Raw genomic sequence first — 15,417 nt, 5'->3', positions numbered from 1 at the left:
AAAGGTATATGAAATTCGTTAAGTTCTTCGAAATGACTGCGCTCAGATGTTTACCTCATCGTCATATGAAGTCCGATAAATGAGAACCCCAAACCTGTGTTGATGCTGATGGACTATTTGTTGGTCTGATAACACCTGTTCATTGATATGTGCAGTTTGCAGAAAAAATCTGTTCGCATCAAATTGGTGTACATTTTAGACCAATATTTCTTGATCTATCATCGGTTGAACGGTCCTTTTGGCGACATATACATGATATTTCCGAATCAAATCTTATGTTTGGAGACTTGTAAATCCATGTGGTATAACACAACCCGATGTCCTCTGGCTATTGTGAATTTCATGATAGATATTTTTGTTACCAACACCAGTAAGTGACTAAACTGTACGCGTGAGTCTTCCACAAAGATTTGCTTGCAGCAAAATTGCAAAGTTTAATGAACAGGTGAGATCATGCAAACAACTCATCCATCAGTATCAACCCAGATTTTGGGGTCTGATTTATAGGACTATACAATATCACATTCAGTTTGGTGGCTTATAATTGGAATCCATCAAAAACCCTTAGTCATCACAAAAGTTACAAATGGCGTATTAAAGTTAACAACAATAATGTTTACATACCCATTTAATCTGAAATGATTGATCTTATTTTCTATACAGCTGTTCAATCTCCACTTCTGTATCAGATGCTCAAATTCGAACTACAACTTATGTTCCTTCCTTGAAGTCCGCCCATAGATATTTTTTAGATGCAGTGACTAGAACGTTTATAAATCAAAAAGTAAAATAAAATAAGAATTGCCTTCAAATATAAAGCTAAAAAGATTTAGAAATTTAGAAAGAGCGGTATATGCTAGAATATATAAAAAGAAAAACCGCATTCGTGTTTTATGAGTCGGTGGAAAGGACTCGTTAGATATAGCTTATGAATATGTCTCTACTTGATGGCCTCGATGTATTCATACGCCATATCAAACTCGTTCTTTGCACCCACTCAGAACAAAACACTATGCAGTTGTATGTGAATCTCAACGATGAACTAGATATGCACAAATACACCACGCGTACCCCCGCCAATGTGATGTAATTTAACGGCAAAATTCTAAACCAAACAGGCGCTATAACTCCATAATATTTCGCCAGAAAACATTAAAAAGTAATCATTTACTTGACTTCGGTGTTCTAAATATAAACCAGGTTCAATTCGTGAATCAATTTGAAAGCTATTAAGTAGAAATAGAGGGTCAATGTTCTACGTCAGACAGAAGCTATAATACCTGAAAATTCTGGCGGTGAATCAAAATAAATATAAATCGTCATGCTAAATGTGACTTCCAGTGATGAGGATGTCAAAACTTCTTCAGCAGGAAGAAAAACTGAAAGGCCAAATGCTAAGTCAAACAAGGATCATACTTCCTTTAAAAACGTTGTTAGAAAACGGTGAAATTTGAACTTGACTAAGGTTTTCTTAATGCAAATGCTCATTGCACATTTTTATTACAACCCACGATCCTCCAAATGTTCCTGACCGGAAATGAAATTGAAGAAATGTTACTTAACAAAGAGGAGTAACCCAAGTGACCTTTTCGGGACATCAACAACGTTGTATATAAATTTCATCCTTGTGACAGAGCGACAGCTGTCAATCGTGCTCACCGCACCTGGAATTCCATGTTGATGAAATTCGCCATGTATTTCAGTTGTTCTTGATAAATACCGGACAACTTTCCTCAAATCCAGGCGAATTCAATACAGCTTGCCTGTAGTAGCCATTATGGAGCATTGATGAACACAGCGAGTTGTCCTCTTCCTGTTTTTTTTTTCTTCTCCAAAGTAACTAATCGTGTAGTGCTACCCACTTGACGATTTATACAGATTTCTTTTCTTTTCTTCCTTCTTACTTTAAATTTGTAAACTTTATCTAAGGACGATATATAATTTTGTCGATGCTTGCAAATTATTTACATTACATTCCCCGAAAGAACTCTGGCAAACACAATATAAAAACAAAAGAACAATCCAAAATGAATGCAATTAATAACAATTATATACTTTTACCAATATATTTAAACACTAAAATTTGTTAATATTACTATATGCTTGCATCATTATATAATTGTCAAGATATACTATCTACACGTCATTGCAGAGGTGCTACAATCCCATCAAAATTGTTTACTACAGGTAGTCTAACTTATAACTAGCAACACGAAGTCAGAGGGTGACGTCAATTTGTAATTTATGCCAAAATGTATTGTTACAAGCCAGAGGTATTTGCTTGACCTAGCAGTATCACACACTGGCGCGATTCCGCTAGAAGTCATACGTTTACCCCAAATTTCCAAAGACTTCCATACAACTTCAGTTGTAAATTAGAAAGCCCGACGTGACCATTCTATACACGAATCTTACTCTAATCAATGCAAGACCATAGATCTCACAACTTTCCAACCGTCTATCAACCGCACATTTGCATGGTTTTTCTTCATCAACTTTCCGTACCGTCAACACTTCACGCCGTAGAAACTGTACAACTATCCACTAACACTGGGAACTATTTTTACTATGCCACCTAAGGCCAGTCGAATCATGGTTTCGGGCCACATTTCGCCTGTAAAATTGCATCACATGCCACCATGACGACATAAAAGGTATCTGCCGAGTCTCCTACCGTAAATACTGCAACTGCTATTGTTGTTGTTGTCATTGTTGTAGGGTTTAACGCCATTTTCAGCACATGATAGGCTATACATGGCAGCCTGTATTAATGGTGGAGGAAGAACCCAGGAAAACCCTGGAAAGAACCTCCAACCCACGAAAAGCTCATGCCAAGCTTTCTCACATACCCATATAGGCCGAACCCGAGACTCGAACCCACGCACACAGAGGTGAGATGGCAGTGATCCGTAACGGTGAGCGCTTCAGACCACTCGCCACTCCCACCCCACTGAAACTGGTATCACACCACCAATGTATTTTAATAGAGACTATAGAACTGCAGGGAAACTGATGCGGCTCTGACACGAATTTACCAAAAGTAAACCATGGCATCATGGAAACTCACTAACACTTCACTCCATGACGTTTGCTCCTAGCAATTGGCTAATTATTTCGGGCTAAGGAATATTTCCACTGCACCGAGTTCCACTACTCAAACAAGTAATCACAAAAATCTAAGAATTCCTTAAAACGGGGGCGCTATAACTAAATGTGCATACTCCAAATTTATTACATTATATTGTAACTGCTGCAAGATTACAAGGTTTCGAACAGATTTAATGCTAGAAAGTCACAACCTGCAACACCTAGTGCGATCGGGTCCTTATTTAATATGCACTATCTGCAAGCAGATGTGTACCTTTCATCGTAGAATGCCGTTCAAACTTGCTAATATGAATAAAACAACGGGCTATATCCGGGTCAGAAATAAGAATAAACATTCTGCACCATATATTACTATCCTGTAAGACGGATATAGCTTCTATCTCAAAATTTGTAGGGGCAACACAACATTCATACAATAAGACGTGCGCATTTTGTACGGAAGTCACGCTCACATGCACATCTTGAAATTTTTCACGCATGCTAATGTTTTATGACACGTTTTGCACATATTAGGTCTTAAATGTACAGTGAGTATTGTTTAGATACATGTGTTTGAACATATTTACCGTAAATATTAGATTCAAGAGAAACAAGTTATGTAAAATATTGTTGTTCAAAATAATCCAGGAGAAGTATTAAACTGGTTACTAATGTAACGATAATACTTTGACTTCAGGATGCATTGACTTCAGAAGGGTTCCCCCTCCTCCCCGACTCGCCACTGAGCCTAGCCTCAGGTCCCCGACCAGGAAACATCTGCCCCCTCCCCCCGCCCACACCCTCTCCCTCGGATTATCATACAATCACGTACAAGGCAAATTAGCCGTGTGGATTGTACGACCTTATTAAGAAACGCCAAAAGAGGGATGGTGGTGGTTGTAGGAGGTGGTGGTGGTGGTGGGTGGGGCTTTTGCAACTATTTTCAGTGTACGTGACTTGTGCCACGATCTTGTAAATCATTTTCATTACAGAGCAAAATGAAAATAAAGACATTTATTTCGTTTTTTAAAGATACTAATTTGCAAGAAAGTATTGCAATTTATATCAGAGATTTTCTCATAATATGGAAATGTTTGTACTTGAATCTTCTTAATTTACCTTTAAGCTTCAGTGATTTTGTTCAGACTGCAAGAAACACAATGACAATGTATTTATACCTATGTAAGAAGACAAGGGACAAAAGTAAAAATACAGTCAGATGCGGTAAAGCATCTCCTCCCTACAGATTATGGGACATAAGAAAATATCTGGGCAGTTTGAATATCAAAGGTTATATACTATAATAAGTGGACTTTAATGCACTCGGAGTGGGTGGGTGATCTTTTTATAAAGTCGTCATCATGAAACAATTGACAAGCTTTTAATAGATTTATATCACCCCTTATCCTCTGTGTTGTAAGTGTTGTCAGTGTGACACGTTGCAACTGTCTTTCCAGCTTTAACATGGTTCTAAAGCATGCAACATTGCAGCGAGTACGACATCGCTTTTCGTATAAAATGTAATTTACCTGATTTCTTTCCACCCTCTGACCCAGTGTTGTTATCGATAGATACCTGTAATATGCATATATACAGTAATAGGACCGTATTAACTCTACAATAACGTACTGATTGCAGAACTCAGTATTATATATATTCAGGGTCAATTAACTGTATGTATAATCAATTAATTAAAATAAACCCTTCTTTCTGAATATTTTGATACAAGTGGCTAAGTGGTGTATATTGCGTTAGTTTTGAATTCTCTCGGTTTTATGTTGTGGGTTTCTTTTTATGTTGTGGCCTTGGATTCTTGTTGAGTTTACTAGAATGAATTTAATGAGAACAGTTTGCAAACATTGAAAAACATACAGGTCATATTTAGATAATTGCAACAAAATTTTATTTATAAAAAATTACAAAGAGAGAAAAAGAAATCAGTCTAACTGATCAAGTGATTAGTTTTACAAGACTACCACAGGTTGTTTACTTTATAAAAAAAAAAAAAGCAGGAAGAAGAACATTGCTTATGTGCTTCAACACTGATCCATAATGGCGTCTGTAGGGAAGATGTGTTTAACTCGCATGAATTGGGGAAAAGTGGCTCGCCGTTTGTCAACGACAGTCGTCAAGCGAGGCGAAATTCATCAGCATGGAATTCCAGGCGCGGTAAGCACCTTACTTTTTGTAGAGGCTTAAATTTGCATATAATTTGGTAAATATTCCATCCTCTAAAAATGGCACCTTGAGTATTTCACTGTTAATGTCTGTATCGTACGCATATGCACAGTAACTCTGATAGCTGCACTCTGGATCAATCTATCACAGAAATTGCCGTTAATAACTCTTTTGTGTATTTAAATTAAGAGGTTGATTGCAACACAATAACATGATCTTAACAGATCTTTTCAAGGTCAATTGTTTTATTCAAAAAACAATCATTGAATATTTATATTTGTAAGCACTAAAATCCTGTTACATTTTTCTAAAAATGAAAGTATAATGCACATTGCAGTACATATACGAGGTATTATTTTTATAATGCTCGTTAAAATATTTCCGGTCTTGTATACATCAATATTTTTCAAAATATATTTTTAAGCACATTGGAGAATATAAAATTAGATGTTTATTAGCCATAAACTAAAATACTTGCTTGCAAAAATGCAAACTGTGTCCATGCAATAAAAATTCAGACACAAGTGTTCCGTGTTATTTATGAGTTATTAAATAGCTTGCAGTACGGTGCTTTTTTTACGATGCCTGAATTTGCCACGGGATGGGGGTTGGGGTCACGTTATTAGTTTATATCACAATAATTACATGTTACGGAAGTTGAATATGATGTCTTAAATATTTAAAAGTAGAACATTTCGCAGAAGAAAGATTTTTTAAATGGAATTCTTGATTCTGCTTAACTGCCGAAAATTTGTCTATAAAGGACTTGTAGGTTAGTTGTTGTTGTTATGGGTTTAACGCCATTTTCAGCACATTATATGCTATATCTGGCGGCCAGTATATTTGGTTGAAGAAAAGCCAGACAGAATCTCGGGGAGAACCACCGACCCACGTGAAACTACCTGAAAACTTTCTTAAATACACACACTGGTCGAGCCGAAACTCGAACCCACACTGACTGAGATCAGATGTCGGCGATCTGTGGAGGCATTAGATTACTCGGCTAGCAGAAACCCCGACTTCTAAAGCTGATGACAAATTTCAGCAAGACAATGTATTCAATGTGAAGAAGATTTAATTTACTGGTCATAATAATCACTAAGCATAAATTAATATGTACATTTATCAAAGTATATACAAGTTTTGATTTAATTTTAATACTAGATAATAATATTAAACTCAGTTATAGTGAAACGAATAGACATGATACTGTTGCTGCGTTCATACATTTGCAAGACATCTTTCAACATGTGGAAACATTATTTTAAGTGAATAATTAGTACATGCTTCACCCTCCCCCCGTTTTTTAAAATTAGTTTTGGAAATGAAAAGTGCACATGTAATGCATTTATCGATTGCAATAATGCCTTCAGCTTGACTCTTCTGCGTGAAAGCTTCGGGCTCTTTCATAAAAATTCCTAGAACTAATATTTGGTTTACAAGTATCATGAACTCTGAGGAATCTTAAGTGAGAACCCTTATAAATTAGTAGTTATCGTAAAAATATAGATAGACGCTAAGTGTGTTCCTCCAATATGTCCATTTACATTGTATTTTAAGGCAATTATTCTTAATAAAGACGAGATGAATGTGAAATTTCAGATTTTTATTGTCAATGTATGAATTCATCGTGTCCTATTACAATATCAAGAGCGTGTGCTTGAACGAGTTACTGAAAAGATGCTTTGTACAAGTTTGTTGTTGCCTGTTCTACACGTTTCAATTCAAAATGAGAATCAAATAACCTTGATGTACATTTGCATACACGAAATACATAGTGAGAACTTTCGGAAGACTCATTTTCATAAAGGAATTTTTAACTGCATGGCCAAGATGAATGCACAGTTTCATTGGTTATCGTCGTGTTTAAAGTTACATTGTTTTTGTTTGTAAACGACAAATTACATGGCTAGTTCATGTGGCCAACTATTAATAAGTCATTTATCATGAAAATCAGTTAATCCAAATAATAATAATAATAATAATAATAATAAGAATAGGAATAATAATAAGAAGAAGAAGAAGAAAAAGAAAGAAAGAAAGAAAGAAAGAAAGAAAGAAAGAAAAAAGAAAGAAAAAATAAAGGAAGAAAACTCTTCGCCATTGTATTTGCAAAAATAAGGTCAATGCAAAGTTTCTGGGTTCAGAGAATAACATGACCTTTACATTTTCTTACTTTTTCACATCTTTCCTAGATTTTTAATCTATCTCAGAGACACATTTCTGGGAGCTCCCTTGAAATCGTCTTACCTCGAGGCAATTACACGATTTGTTCCGTATATGTCAATAATAGGTTGAATTAAGTACCATATTCTTCACGCAGGCACTACTACTGAAAAGTTTCGATTATTCTTTAAGGGCGGGATGAAGGTGATATTATACTAATACTACTACAGTTACTATTGTTGTTGTTGTTATTATTATTATTATTATTATTATTATAATTACGACATTATTATTATTAGTATTATTATTAGTAGTAGTAGTAGTAATAGCAGCAGCAGTAAAAATATAGTAAAATGTGATGTTAATACTTCAAAACACACTAATTTGTTTTGTTCATAAACTTGCACGGTATTACTGCTTACATTAGTTCCTTAAAGGTATATTATTTTTAATAGCTTTTGAGGAAATACGGTGCATTAGCTATTAGTTCAAATGTACATGTGTTTAGCTCTAGCATGAAAAGAACAAAAACAAGTTCAGATGTAGCAAGACTTATTTATGTTTAGATTTAAAACGAAGACAACATAATACAATTCAGATGTAGCAGGACTTACTTATATTTGGCTCTAACATGAAGACAACATAAACAAGTTCGAAGACAACATATAAAAGTTCGAAGAAAAGATATAGAAGTTCAGATATCGCAAGACTTACTTATATTTGGCTCTAACATGAAGACAAACAATATGTTGTTACCAGTCTATGCTCCTAAAATAAGTAACAGAAAAGAGTGAAGATAAATTCATCAAATAAAATATTTCCCTAAAATGCAAAGTGAAAATGAAAGAAAAAAATCTTACGGAATTGCGAATTAAATCCCAAAATAATCCAAGAATTATAGACACAAGTCCTAGTAATAAAAAGTCCTGAATAAAACTCCGTTTAAGTCCCGAAGAGATCCAACATTGAAGGCAATGACGTGTCTGTTATAGCCAACGGAGTGCTAATGTATCAACAGTCTCTTGTTGAATCACATAAACATTATTCAGGTTTGAATTCAGTATAAATTCCAGTGAATGTCTTTCCAAGAATTTCATCAGAGCACTTTTGTACTTCCAGGGAAAATAATCACTTGAATTCAGTAATTTGAAGAAAATAAAATTCAGCCCAAACTGGTCACAACATAATACAACTTTAAGGCGCTAGATGTTAAAGCACGACTGGTAGAATCCTCACAGTCACAAGATTATATAGTGCTCTGCTTGGCCTCGGATCATAATTAGCATTTTCTAAAAAGAACCATTACCTAATTGACAATAACCTTCTAGAATGTTCTAATGAGCCTTGTTTATTTACAACACAATAACCAATAAAATTCACATAGGAATCTCAAAAGCCCTGACCCAAATCATTTACTCCTTCTTGTTGACCTGAAAACTAATCCTGATAATAAGCTCATACACATAGAGAATAATAAAGCTATTATTAGTTGTTTACATAAATGAAATAAAAAGTCAATCAGGTCAAACAGAAATGAACTCAGTTTTGGACAAGGTCAAGTCCAGCATACAACAGTTCATTACAATAACATGTAATGAAATAATAAAACAAATTAACACTAACAAACAACCAAGTATACATAACAATATACAAGTTCAGATGTAACTAGTCGTACTTATATTTGGCTTTAACATGAAGTCAGCATATAAAAAATCCTATGAAACAAGGCTTATTTATGTTTAGCTTTAACACGAAGACAAAATATCAAAGTTATGATGTAGCAGGACTTATTTATATTTAGCTCTAACATGAAGACAGACAACATATAACAGTTCAGATGTAGCAAGACTAATTCATGTTTAGTTCTAACATGTAGATGGCATATACAAGTGCTGGTGTAGTAGGATAACCTAACCTAGAGCAGAACCAGCATAGGCTGTGTTGGAGTTTCTAGAAATTAGTTACGTTTCAATGACCTGACTGGAAATTTTAGTGCAAAGGACCTTCTGGAGCTAGCCAAATAACATACAAAGGTCAAGATGATGAATTTATTAAACATACTTATTTCTGTTTAATTATAATTGTTGCCTGCCATTTAATGTAAGCTTTCGTTCCTGGTTAGCGAATATCGGGGACAAACCGGATGAAAAATATGAACGATTTTCTTGTGGACTCTAGAAGGAAACCATAACAACATGTTGACTCAATTAGTGTAAGGATATGTACTACGGTTGAGATACCTCTCTGGGATTAATATTTTGCATGAGAAATCTAACAGTGTTTTGTCAGGTTTGTAGATTATATCCGTAACACAGTCGTCTGAAGCACAAGAGATACAAACAGTAACTTGCAAAATGCACCGCATCCCCTCATTTCCCGTCCCATTATAGGGACATGAAAGATAGAAAATCACCAATAACTATAGATTATAGATTACATTGTTATTTAATTTGCATTGTTCGTTTGTTTTTGTATGCTTTGGATAATTATATTTTGGACTTGACCTTGTCTAAACTCAAGTTCAATTTCTACCTTACCTCAATTATTAATTTTGGCTTTGTAAAGAACGTTTTTAATCTTACTCTGAGTCCATAATATTGGAAACTCCCCCATGAAATACAGGGTCTACCAGTTGTTTACCACATTTTATATTATAGTTTTAGCAACATATCTTTTAATTATAACTAAGATTTTATCTCATAAACATTTGGAATCTTTTAGAATGAAATTTTTCCATTAGGTTATAGTTTCAAATTTAGAAATGCTAATTGTGACCTTAGGTCAAGTAGAGGACTATTAGATCTGAGCGGAATCAGTTGCATCAATGTTGTGTCGAATTTCATTTTGGCTGGATTTTATTTATTCAAATTAACTTAAGTTATTATTCTCTGGAAATAACAGTGCTCAACAATAACATTCGTTGAAATAGAGAATTTGATTTTATAACGAAATTTCAAATAAGGATATATTCTTGGATTGTATCATTCTGATTCAACAACAGACTTGGCACATCACTATGACACAGGCCGTAATAGGTATATCAACATTTCAAACTTTAGATTTATTTTAAAATGCCAAGAAATTTTATTAGAACTTTAAGCTCTAGGAACTGTGTTAGAAATTCTATGATTATTTGGAATTTTAATCGCAATACTGTAAGTTCTTTTTATATTTTTCACTTTGTATTCTAGGGAAATAAATTATTGGTTGAATTTTACAAAAGGTGTTGATGTTTGCTCTTTTGTTTTACTTTTCTTAAAACAATAGGATTGTAATAACATACATTGCCATAGAAAACTTGGCAAGATCAAATAAAGAACGAAAATAGACTAAAATTGACAAATGCATTTAAATATGTTCATTGATATACTGAGAACAATTATCTTTTTTTAAAAAATCTCCTTCAGTATATATGAAGGAAGCACAACGAGGTACATGTGGTGGGTGGACACAATTTTTGTTTGTTAGAATTGTGGTCTAAACTGCATCACACTGGCGCAGGTACACGTGGTGGGTGGACACATTTCTTGTTTGCTAGAACCTTGTCCCTTAACTGCTTCGCATTGGTGTAGGTACATGTGGTCGGTAGACCAATTTCTTATTTTTTAGAACGTTGCCCCTTAACTGCATCACTAGCGTGGGTACATGTGGTGGACGGACACATTTCGTGTTGGTTTTTTTAAAAACTTTGTCCCCTAGATGCATCACTGGCGTGGGTACACGTGGTGGGAAGACACATTTCTTGTTTATTAGAACTGTGGCAATTTATTACATTACACTTGCGTAGATACAAGTAGTGGATGGATACATTTATTGTTCATCGATTAAATGTATCTACAAAAACCGTATCAGACCGTGTATAACCTGAACCTATTTTTGATTATTATTGAATGTGTATATCGATACCTAAATAGTTCGAGTTCGAATCCTACCGTTTGGTGAGACAGGTTTGGCTATCATAGTGTGCCACTGGGAAGGGCACATTACTCATTATTTCAATACTCTAGGCACTAAATAACGACGTATCAATGTTACTGTGCAGTAAAACATTAAACAAACCGAAAGTACACTAATATGATTCACATTAGGGTCTAAAGCCCAGTCATTGCTATTTCAAAATATATAATTATTTACGTGACTTTTCACAAACGTCTACTCGTCTGTTATGTATCAGTCTGTATTACCCCCCCCCCATTAACAATGCTTTTCCTTAGTTGATGATATAGGGAACAGCAACTGTTTTCTACCCGTTCAGATCTAAATAAGTATGTGCTTCTACGTAAGCCTTTTGTCTAAACACAGATCATTATGTCGTCGGATACATTTTAGTTTTAAATGTGAAAATGCAATAGCTTTACCAATTCATGCTTTTCAGTTTTTCATCTGCAAAGTTGAATTGGACTCTAGGCACGTTTCTTCCTGTGTCCCATCTGAAGTTCATAATTAGACTGATTTGGGGGATGGCAATGCAGTCGAATTTCAAAGAAAGCTGTACAGAAAATAGTTCGAAATTAATTTTATAATGTTGTACATAAACGAACGGATGAAATAAACCTTTTGTAACTTTGTTAACCATCAGTATATTCAAGGATTTGGTAATTAGATCACCACTGTTCTCCTGTCCTGGTCATTTATAACAGTCATTCCAAACGTCATTATCATTTAACCATCATTAATAGTGCCCTTCCTCATCATTCTTAACTTCCTCTAATGATGACGATGTTGATGGATAAATAACAAAATTGGTGCATTTAATGAGGTAATCTTGGTGTTACGAGTCTATGCTCTTAAAACAAATAACAGAAAATAGTGAAGACAACAAACTTTGTAAAATTTAACAAATAATTTATTTCCCCAGGATAAAATGTGAAACAATGAGAAAAATGAACTTACGGTATTGCAAATTAAATCCAAAAATAATCCAAGAATTAAATCACAAGTCCTATAAATGAAAAGTCATAAGTGAATTACGGTTCAAATCCCAAAGAAAATCCAAGATGGAAGGCGATGACTTCTGTAATAGTCAGCGTTGTACTGATATGTCAAAAGTCTCTTGCTGAATCACAGAAAATATTATTCCAGTTTTTGAATTCCGTATACATTTTAGTAAATGTCTTTGTCCAAGAATTATCAGAGCACTTCTGTATTTCCAGGGAAAACAATGACTCGAAATTCAATAATTTGATGAAAATATGAAAACTCAGCCCAAACTAGACACAACATAAAACAACTTGAAGTCTCAAGTGTATAAAGCATGACTGATATAATTCTTATTATAACATCAGTTATAAGGCTAACTAAAACGCAAAACAGATTCCCGGATGAGGGTCAAGAGTAGTGCAAGTATGACCTTGACTCAACTTACCACGCTAGAAGCTTTATTCACAGATAGATTTCAGTTAAACTCCCTCAATGTAGGAGTAAAACAACCAGACTTTTATGAAACTTATCGACCAACTCAATAAAAAGTTAAACCTATATCAGTATATACCAACTTGCCGGCCTCGTTATGCTAGATAATGGTTTTGATGTTAAAGTTTAGCTTTACTTCTCTAAGGTCAACGTATGATAATTATGCAACGAATATAAGTGATGTTTATTTTCATCTCAGTGCATTGAAGAAACATACCATTAGCAAGGTCTCAGATAGAGCGAGTTTCTCCCGTTTTGGACATCTTTTATTTATTGCCTATTAGAGTCCATTTCCAAAGGGACAGTAATAAGCAAATAATCTCGAGGAGTGAAGACGTTCTTTCTGTGTTTGACATGCATGATCTGATGTAAGCATTGAAAGCATTTTTATTAATTATATTGCATCAGCTTTGAAGTTAGATTTACGAGGAGACATCACCCTTGTGAACGATTCGATCTGATAGACCTCTCGCTGTCTCTTCTTACCCTGTTTGTTTATGTTGTTGTTGCTCTTTTTATAATAATAATAATAATAATAATAATAATAATAATAATAATTATTATTATTATTATTATTATTATTATTATCATTATTATTATTATTATCATTATTAAATATTATTATTATTATTATTATTATTATTATTATTATTATTATTAAATATTATTATTATTATTATTATTATTATTTCAGAATCTACCGATAGACATCAGTAACCGCTACAAACTCACGGCCATTTTCACAATTTTCATGTGTTCCAGCTTTTCTATTCCATTCGTAATGGTGCGGCACCAGCTCCTCAAGAAGAATATGTAGTAGGTAAAAACCTGCGACTTCTGGACCATTAAAAATCTAACTAATGAATTAGGTAGTAAGTCAGTTGTAAATTAGTTACTTAGTTTCTTCTGCTGAGTGCCCCCTGATGCATGCAAGTAAGTGACATATATATATATATATATATATATATATATATATATATATATATATATATATATATATATATATATAATTTGGTATAATTGTTTGAGTGTTTGTTTTAATTTTTTTTATTCCATTACATGTTATAGTAATGTAATTTTGTTTACTGAAACTTGATATTTTCCAGAAATTAGTTTGACCTGACTGGTTTTTTTTGTGAAAACACCTAATAATAGAACTCTGTATCTAAAAATTGACCTAGTTCATGACCTTGATAAAGAATTAGTAGTGTTGGAGTAAACAACTTCTTTTGTATTCATTGTTAGTGTGGATTTATAGGGTGGAATCGGGGTTGTACTGGGTGTACGTGACTTTGCACATGTAAATAGCCTCTATTTCGAAATTCTGGTTTTTACCGGAATGGCACAGTAATCATATATAATAGTGATGTGTAGAGAAATAATTTCAGTTAGGCTTTTAAAAACATCTACGTCAAGGTGGGTCATTTATCTTTTGTGACCAGTTGGAGTTTAATACATTAATTTTCCTTCAAATTATTTGGACTCTAAGAGATTAATTCTTCTCCCTGGGAATATTTAAGTGCTCATACAGAATTCTTGGACAAAGACATTTATTGAAATTTTATTCTGAATTCAAACACCGGAATATTATTATTTGTGGATCAACAAAGAACTGTTGACACGTCAATACTTTAATGGCTACAGTATACCTCATCGCCTTCCATTCTGGATTTTTGTCGGGACTCGATCTCAAATTCATTAGAAGATTTTATTACTAGGACTTTTAATTTTCAATTCTTGCATTATTCTTGGATTATTTTTAGATTTGATTCTTAAAACCGTTAGCTCTTTTCCACATTTTTACCTTGCTTTTCTAGGGAAATAAATTATTTGTTAAATTTTACAAAGCTCGTTGTCTTTACTTTTTTCTTGTTACTGTTTATGAGAGCCTAAAAATTAAAATGACTGCAGGGTTGCAAAGAAAGATGCATGCACGGGTCCATGTAAATCAGCAAGGCTGTACGAATGCAATTCGAATATGTATGTATTCGTGTTTGTGTGTAAGAAGTTTGACATTGCCCTCGTTGCCCCTTAATTACTGTGCCCTACCTACTTTATAAGGAACTAAATGGCTCTTATAAAGACGATTTTTCCGATCTACATCGAAGAGCATCTGTAATGGATATTCCACTTCCAATCACACAATCTTTTAATATATGAAGTTTGGTAGATTACATTCCTATCTTACCTAGAAAATGTCAGTATCATCTCATTATCTTAATGGTTTTCAAGACGCGTATCGTGTGCAACCGGGAGGGGTGGTACGTAGTAGGAATATGTCATCCCTTGAAATTGGGCAAATATATGATAAGCAAAGTAATTTTGCCGTGTCAAGCTACCGGGGTTGCTCTAGGTTTTATTTGTAATATGCGTGACTTATTGCTGTTTGTACATTAATAATATCGGAAGAAGAAATTAGCAATATTATTTGATTGTTGTTTCAGGTTGAGTGCACAACTATATGGTGAACCCAGATTTTGAGTCCTGATGAAAAATGAGAGCGGAACTGTAAAAATTACACTCGGATCCAAATCTGTGTATGGTACTAGTGTCCAAAATAAAATTATTAATCAA

At 34.0% G+C, this 15,417-nt stretch overlaps 1 long non-coding RNA gene across 2 annotated transcripts; it reads left to right on the top strand.

Annotated features, from left to right (window-relative positions):
* The first annotated feature begins 4,745 nt into the window (after positions 1 to 4,745).
* On the top strand, positions 4,746 to 15,417 carry LOC149795988 (uncharacterized). 2 transcript variants are annotated; one of them, XR_016422468.1, is made up of 4 exons: positions 4,746 to 4,760; positions 5,097 to 5,256; positions 13,538 to 13,663; positions 15,288 to 15,417. It is a non-coding gene; the product is annotated as an uncharacterized LOC149795988 (long non-coding RNA). The 2 variants fall into 2 exon arrangements; XR_016422467.1 differs by lacking the exon at positions 4,746 to 4,760 and having other exon boundaries at positions 4,959 to 5,256.

The sequence above is a fragment of the Sinohyriopsis cumingii genome, chromosome 7, assembly GCF_028554795.1.
Source record: "Sinohyriopsis cumingii isolate HCF-2022 chromosome 7, ASM2855479v2, whole genome shotgun sequence".
NCBI lineage: Eukaryota > Metazoa > Mollusca > Bivalvia > Unionida > Unionidae > Sinohyriopsis > Sinohyriopsis cumingii.
The sequence above is the reverse complement of the archived record's forward strand: the minus strand, read 5'-3'. Positions and strand labels throughout refer to the sequence as shown.